The following is an 8945-nucleotide window of genomic DNA, read 5'->3' as shown; positions in this document are numbered from 1 at the left end:
CCTAAAACTCTCTGAACGCTCATTGACTTGTTTTTATTACAGTGGAACAGCACATGGCCTTAAGAGCCAGGACAATGAACTAAATTCACCCGTCAAAAATTAGGTGACAAAGCCCTAATACCGGAGACTAAACTTAGAGAAAAAGCCACATTCACACTACCTGGATATCCCCAATATATAAAAGACAGAAAAAGACTTATCCCTGGCAAGAAGGGAGGAGAAAAAGCGGATCAACCCATACTAATATTCAAACGTAGGAAAGTTGAAACAGCCGTCTCACGCCTTAGACTCGGCCACAAAAAGCACTATGACAAGGTATGCCCATCTTGCCATCAATCTGAATCCATTGCTCACTTGTTACTGGAATGTCAACACCACGCTCCAGCCTGGGCTCGGTTAAAACAAGAATTGCTGTGAGATCTGCTATCTACTGTAGATCACCTAAAGCCAAGAGATGCAATAATGACGACCAAACTAACTCTGTTTCTGAGAGATCGTATCAATACAAAAACAGATATTCTATAAAAACTCACAATAGATATGTGTACCCTACTCGTACACATGATTCCCAGAGAGGAACAGGTCAGACGAAATTGCTTAGGCACACTTTATGCAACAACTGCATGTTTTCACAATGGCTGGCTTAAGGAAGGTGGAGTTTGTCATGTCACAGAAGGGGGCCTCACAAGTGCTACTTGATGGTTACCTGTACAACAAGAATATTGCCAGACACACTTGCATTCACTGGGGTGTGCTTCGTCCCCATTTAAAGGAAGATGTATTTCAGACAATTTTCTAAGAAATGAAACTGAACATTTCCACCCTCCAGAAGATAGCAACAAACTCCGGTTTCTTAGCACCATCAGGAAGATAGCCCACGATGAAAGCACTCAGATGCATGCTCTGTACAATGTGTAACTAGACAGGACCCCGATCTGATTTCATTCCTAGTTTATTTTCCATCTTTGTGCAGTGCTACGTACAGACACAGAACGAAGACCATAGCCATTCTGCCACAGACAAGAGCTGAAGTTCAGCTGGAAGGAGACATCAGATGACCAGACCTTTCTTCTCCTTAGTGAGACAAGATCCTGGCCTTTTCAACCCAGCAACAATTTGAAGCTCTTCAGTCTGTTGGTATTATCTACATGAATGGTACGTTCACTGCCTGCCCTAACCTGTGGAACCAAGTCTATATCATAGATGTCAGGACTGGATCCGTATCATGCCCTCTCTTCTATGCCCTTTTGCCAGGTCGCCAGAGAGAAACGTACAGCAGACTTTGAACCCTCATCAAGACAGAAGTTAAACAGACTCAATCAGCCCTTTGCTCCTCCCAGAGTCCAGACAGATTTTGAACTTGTTACAACCCTTGCAATTGAAGATGAATTTCTAGGTGCCGAAACGAAGGGCTGCCTCTTCCACTTTGGACAGGCACTTTTGAGGAAAACCAAGATCTAGGCCTTGCTGCCCTGTATCAAGAAGATCCAGCCTTGCCCTTCTCCCGCAGCTGTCGTCCATGACTACATGGTTATGAACTGGGTGGATGACAATGCACGATTTCCTCTGATGCTGTGGAACCACAGCCTGACTGATGGACCTCGTACAAACACTCACTGATAGGGGTTCCACAACCGTCTCAACAAGCCCCTGCCTCATGGTCACCAAAACATCTTCAGATTTGTTGAGGTCATCAGACGAGGCAAAGAACGCACAGATTGGCTTCGGCGCGGCCCCACCCAACAGGAACAGAGTTGATAGAGAAGATGACAATACACTTGTTCACCTCCGACACCAGGTCAGACATGGAGAAGACACCTGTGGAGTTCTTAGATGCTGTCATGTTTGCCGCCAGTGAGTGAGTGAGTATGGTTTTACGCCGCTTTTAGCAATATTCCAGCAATATCACGGCGGGGGACACCAGAAATGGGCTTCACACATTGTACCCATGTCGGGAATCGAACCCGGGTCTTCAGCGTGACGAGCTAACGCTTTAACCACTAGGCTACCCGACCGCCCCTTAGGTACTCCAACTCGTCAGGTGATACAGACACCAGCCAGATTACGATTGTGTTTATAAGTTGTGTTTGATCTGGGCCCGGCTGCTTGTGTTCTAGAAACAAATCTTTGGAGTAGTTTTTTCAGTGATGTAGAACATGGGACTCTGTGTGTGTCAATAAAATCTTTTGACCTTAGAGTTTATTTTGCATACTTATCAAATGAATGAAATGTTAGACAGAATAAAAACGCATTAAATTTTTTAAAACATCTCCATAACATGAGAACAACATTCCACAGACCAGAGCTCAAGTTCACCATATGGACCGATTTGTTATCTATACAGTCATATCTTGTTGATAATGAAATCCTATGATAATATCACAAATCTGCCACATTAATGACACACATTTTATATGTTTAAATTGGTTATTATTATAAATATATAATAAACATGTCCTCCAAATACCTCATATTTTGGTTCTCTGTCATATGTGTAGGGCTGTTCCACTTTAGACTGAGGTAAACAGGTATAACAGTTACTAGCGCATTCAACCTTAGATAGTCCCGGTATAAGTTGTCTGGCAATTGGGAGGTTACCGCATGTATACGGCACAGTTTCAATATTTACCCTGGATGTATGCCCGTCACAACCCATCTTTATTTTCATATGGTTTAAAAGTATTTATTCCCTGAGATGTACATGTCGTGATCGGCAAACAAACTGTGTGGGCTTATTTGAATGCCTCTCCGGGTGGCACATGCTAAATGCAATACAATGATATTATTTTCATATCTTCTGATCCTCCGTGTATCATTTTGAAGTGGTCTTCAGCAACCCATGCTTGTCGTAAAAGGCGACTGCGCTTGTCGTAACAGGCGACGAACGAGATCCGGCGGTCAGGGTCGGTGATTTAGTTGGTGCATGTCATCCTATCCTAATTGCGTGGATCGATGCCCACGATGTCAATCACTGGATTGTCTGGTCCAGACTCAATTATTTACAGACCGACGTCAAATAGCTGGAGTATTGCTGAGTGCGGCGTTAAACAACAAACAAACAATCATTTTGAAGTGACCACAGATGACCTTAGTTTGATCTTATTTTGACAAGTGTCCACACAAGGTACGGGCCACTGTTTCTCCAGATGTTGCGGGTACTCGGTCCCATCATATAATGCAAACAAACGGAGGAAGCAATTTATGGGTAAAAGCGATTGTATGCATCGGTTAAAATATGGAAGCTGCGATCACCTCAGAGTTACTATCGCTTTGTGGAACGGGGCCCCATTCGGGTTCGTATTTCGAAATAAGCACGCCATGCGCTTTGTGTACCAAACTAAAGATTAAAGATACGAGTGGCCATTTTATCTTGAAAATTTGAAATATGTAGTGATCAGGGATGTGAGCAGGTTTTCCCTAAAAAAGAGGAAAAGTCTAGGGGGGTCTGGGGGCATGCCCCCCCAGAAATTTTTAAAACATTTGATTGCATTTTAAGCAATTTCGTGCAGTTTGGACAACATTCACACCAAGAAATGTAATAAGTCAATGGCCAAAGTCAATAAGTCAAATAAACAAGATGGCAGATGCAGTAAAATTTCGAAGTTAAATCAGTACTTTTAAAAAATCGGGCATAGCTTTCGCGCACCTGGCTACCCGCCAGGTCTGGGAGCAATACTGCCATAAACTTCAACCCCCATCCCCCAGACACAAGGACAACTGTCACAAGCGTGCAATGTCTGACCCTTTCCCCATGTTGAAGCATATTGAAAAAAACTTACCTTGTACTTACCTTTTGATGAAAAAACAAAACTCCATTGCAAAAATTAGACATTAATACAACATATATCCCCATGACATGGGGTTTTGGACGCTGAAGAAACATTCATAGTTTTCTCGCTTATCACATGAACAACTGTAAAACATCTTATTCACTTACAGGCTAAAAGACAACTTTATCTTAAAAACAAGCCATCAGCTGACTCTGAGTATTTACAATTTCTGTGTGTAGCCACACCCCACGTTATAGTGCAAGTATTCGTGACAGAAAACGTATGATGTCCGAAAACATGTGCTGGTGAAAGCTCTGATCGAAAACAGGACAATCCGCGCCAATTGTCCGGTTTTCGATCATATTTTTCGTTGTGTTTTTAAAAAAAAATTATATTAAATTTTTACGCGGGAGATGATTTTTTCCGAGGACTACTGTTTTAAAAAACGCGATTTTCCGCGTTTCCGCGGAGATTTCACATCCCTGAGTGATAGGTGCGTAGCTTTTGTTCAGGTTTGTATATGTCCTTGTGTAACTTCCTTGAATCTAAATTTCTTCGTGTATTTCTTGGCATATCTTATGTAGAATGTGCTATATGGTTTAAACATATTTTTATTTCAAAAGAAATCTGGATCGGTAAACAAGCAAAACTTGCTTATGTAAATACCTCTCCAGGTAATAACTTTACAGCAGCTGGTTATATATCAGATTATATGTAAGATAGTGCTAAACATAAACATACTAAATGCACAAATGAAATATATGAAGCCAATATAAGTGGTGTCTGTGAAATAAGATATAGCAGTTTTCCATTACATTGCTATGTTTTCCAATGTGCTATATGGCGGCATAACTTATTATCAAACAATTATTGTAACTGTATTACATTGTGCCGTCGATATGCAGTGTATAGAAGTTCATTGTATTGTATTTGGACATGATTAGTTGTCAGGAATGTAGTTTATATTATATTATATGTAGCAAAATACCACATTTAGATGCTGACACTGCACTGGTCTGGCACTGTGTGGAAAGTGCTGGAATCTAGGTCGACCATATAAGTGGAGCAGGCGCGTCGCTTACTCATCTCACATTTCATCTGACATTACATTAAGACCAGCTTTCGTGTGAAGACTACTCTTCGTCCTGGTGTTCAGCCTAGGCTTATCTCGGAAGCCTGACCACTGTTGCGGCGCGGTAATTATTATTCTTGCCTTTGTCATTTCCTCTGCTCTCACATTTTATACTGCCATTGATTTTTTCTCCTACCACTCTATAGCATACTGTCGTAATTACTGTGCAGTAATTTGTATTGATTCGTAAACCTAGTTAATTGTGTAATACAATGTCTGATTGTATACCATTTGTTGGTTGCTGTTTTTTTGTTTCACACATCATGCCTTTCCAAGTGGAGATAATGTATGGATAACATTTACGTTATTTAATGTAGAGCGATGTTTCGGTATAGATCCTTATACCGTTGTCAAGCAAGGCTGAATATTGAGCATGGTGTAGAGTATATATAGAAGTGGAGGATTAACAGTAACAACAATTGCATACATCAGAGAGATTAACGTGAGTAGGTTAAGTAATGACAACAGAAGGATCAAACTGTAACAACACGATGAACAGAAAACACATGATGAGGAAGCCAATAACACAGGAAGCCATGTAAAAGGATTAAATAGGTAGGGTGATTATTGCTTAAAGAGTTCATAGTAGGCGGATGGGATGAAATAGCCTTGATCTCTGTTGATTGATGGCTTGTGGCGGCGAATGCAGACTGCTTCTGTTAGATTTCTTTTAGTGAAACCATGAAGGTTGTTGGAGAGGATTAAGACGTTGTCCCAGTTGATGTTGTGATTGGGGCGGTTGCTGTTATGGTCCGAGATGGCTGATTTGATGGTTGAGGTTTTGTGGTTGGGTGGTTTGTTGTTTAACGCCGCACTCAGCAATATTCCAGCTATATGACGGCGGTCTGTAAATAATCGAGTCTGGACCAGACAATCCAGTGATTAATATCATGAGCATCGATCCACGCAACTGGGATCGATGACATTTGTTAACCAAGTCAGCGAGCGTGACCAGCCGATCCCGTTAGTCGCCTTTTACGACAAGCATAGTCGCCTTTTACGGCAAGCATGGGTTGCTGAAGACCTATTCCTCCCCGGAATGAGGTTTTGTGCTCTTTGATTCTGGTGTTGATGGGGCGGGATGTTTCACCTACGTAGGATTGTCCCCAGTCCCCAGTTATGAACTACTCCTTTAGGTTCTTGGTGGTGCATGGATATCCCTCTCAGATACAATATACTAACTCTATTCCTCGTTGTATCCCCTTCACGCCGAGAGTCGGGCATCTGTTAACATATATTGGGTCTTGAACCACCGACCTTCCGCTCTCCTGGAGGACGCCATATCCACTACTTCACTGATGTATTCGGTCAGGATCGGTGGCTTGGTAGAGTAGTGTCATCGTACCCCGACGACATGGATAGTTGCTCATAATATCAATCACTGGGTTGTCTGACCCAGACTCGATTATTTATATGGGACGCCTTCAAAGCTGCATAGAATAAACAAACAAACAATTGCGTAAACACGGCTTTCCAACATATGAACCTGCATCTATTGGACATGCAAACAAAACTGAGGATAACATTTGTTTGTTTGTTTGTTTGTTTCACGCCGCACTCAGCAATATTCCAGCTATATGACGTCGGTCTGTAAATAATCGAGTCTGGACCAGACAACCCAGTGATTGACATCATGAGCATCGATCCACGCAATTGGGATCGATGACATTTCAGAACTAAGTAGACTGGGTTACAATACGGCCTACTCAGTTCTCACTGCACTTTAACCCATATGAAACTGGTCGTGTCGCGTCATCACGTCGTCACCGTGTCCTTCCTGAACCTCGACCTCTGTCATCACTTGCAAACACCCACACCTCAATTGTGGCCTGAGCGACGTCAATCGCGAGCTGAAGAACACTTCCTGCATGCGTCACCCATCCCTTGGTTCACCCCTTCATCTTTACCTTATCTCCCACAGCATGTCGCAACCTTCCGACACGGGTATGTTAAGGAAACGGTACAAGTGCTTAAATTTCGACAAGGTTGGCTAAATCTGGAAAGAAACAACCCATCAATGAAAAATCTACGTAAATGAAATTTTTCATAAAATACAATTGGACGTATATTTTCAAACTGCACAGGGTCTATGCTTTCACTTAATGTAATGTTGCTCTTCTGTCATTTTTGTCATTTTTTGTTTAATGTTTGTTTATGGTTTTGCTTTTGTTCGTTTAGTATGGTTATTTGTTGTTGTCTTTTTAAAACAGGCGAGGCAATTTTTAATTTATTTGATAAAGTATTGTGCACAAGTTTTCAATACTTTTGTTTGTTATAAAGATCTTTTTAAAAGTGCCTTTTCGTTAAACTTGTTTTTTAACTGGTTTCACGTGTAATGTCTTAAACTAGGATGTATATGTATTCATGCAATATTATGTTTAGTAGAATGTGTTTCGGCTTATATTCGCATTACACCTGAATAAATAAATCATTTACTTTGAACTGATTAATCCCCGTCCTCGTTCCTTTAGAAAAGGTGTATGGTTTCATATAAAACATTCGCTTGTCATAGAAAAGATCTGGGTTCGACTCCCAACTGGTTGCAGTATGTGAAGCACATATAATTGATGTCCTTGGAGTCATGTTGCTCAAATATTGCACATAAAAAACAAAACTCCCTGATACTTCATGAATGTTGTTGTTGGTTGGTTTGTTGTTTAACGCCGCACTCAGCAATATTCCAGCTATATGACGGCGGTCTGTAAATAATCGAGTCTGGACCAGACAATCCAGTGATTGATATCACGAGCATCGGTCCACGCAATCGGGATACGATGATATGCATCAACCAAGTCCGCGAGCCTGACCACCCGATCCCGTTAGTCGCCTCTTACGACAAGCATAGTCGCCTTTTACGGCAAGCATGGGTTGCTGAAGACCTATTCTACCCCGGAATCTTCACGGCTTCGTGAATGGCAAATATGGATAGCTGTGATCGATGTAACATAAATAAATGACAGTGTGATTTCGCTCATTCAAATATACGGCCCCATAAACGTATCTAAATAATGTATATATACACAATAGAATCGTGTTATATATAAATAACATGATACATGTTCTCTTGCAACAAATTATTCCAACGCTTCGATATATTGGCCATATTAGATATTATCATTTTTATGAAACCGCTTTTGTCTACGCTAGGCCTTACATATTATATGGAGCCGATTATATTACCAACTAGATCTATATCTTGGCCTGATAGTGATAAAGTACAATCTTATTTATCATAGATCGTCACTGCGGTCAAGCATCTTCCCTTATATTATCTCCCATGCGGTGTAGGTATGTTTATATCGCCGAGCCGTCGCGTGCCAGTGATTCAGCTGCTCGCGCATTTTCGCCGGCGAAAGTCGATCAGCTGATGCTGATGCTGATGCTCAGGTCCCGCTTGGGCAGGACGGCGAAAAGAACAGTGTATTCTTAAGTCCAAGAGTTTTATGTTGCAGGGATTGTTAAGGTAGTGATCGCTGATTTGTCTTGCTTTGTGACTATGCTTCGACAGTTTGTTTTCCTCAATTTGTTGGAACTCGCAGTTTCGCGTCCATAGCCACAATAAATGACCTTGACCTTTGGTTTGCCGACCCCAAGTACATCGTCTGCTAGATTACGTTCTCATTGAGGGAGGTTTGACAGCGCGGTGAGCGCCCGTTCAACGACAGAAACCATCACGAAAAGGTATCTCTACTGTACAGAACTGTAGGTTTATAGTTATTGACACTTTGTTGAAGTTAATTTCGACGATCTTGATGAAATAGATCAGCCAAGCGGTGGACCCTGAATTTAGTGTTGCGATACAAAGTCCCAGTGACTAGGCCTTCCTGCAGGTGGCTCGATGAATTTCAGTTTCATACAAGCTCTTTCTTTTCCGTTGATACATTATTACCTCTTCCTTTACAGGCAAAGCAGTCATTTGGCCGGTCGTGTCTGGAAATAAACCAACCTCGATCACCTGGGAGAGTGTGTGATAATTGCTAACATCAAGTCACATGGCAACCAGCTGATCACTGAACAAGTCAGCACGTACGCCCTCTCATTGA

This window comes from Haliotis rufescens, unplaced genomic scaffold (assembly GCF_023055435.1).
Source record: "Haliotis rufescens isolate VD_foot unplaced genomic scaffold, xgHalRufe1.0.p SCAF_5, whole genome shotgun sequence".
NCBI lineage: Eukaryota > Metazoa > Mollusca > Gastropoda > Lepetellida > Haliotidae > Haliotis > Haliotis rufescens.
Note: the sequence above shows the minus strand (reverse complement) of the source record.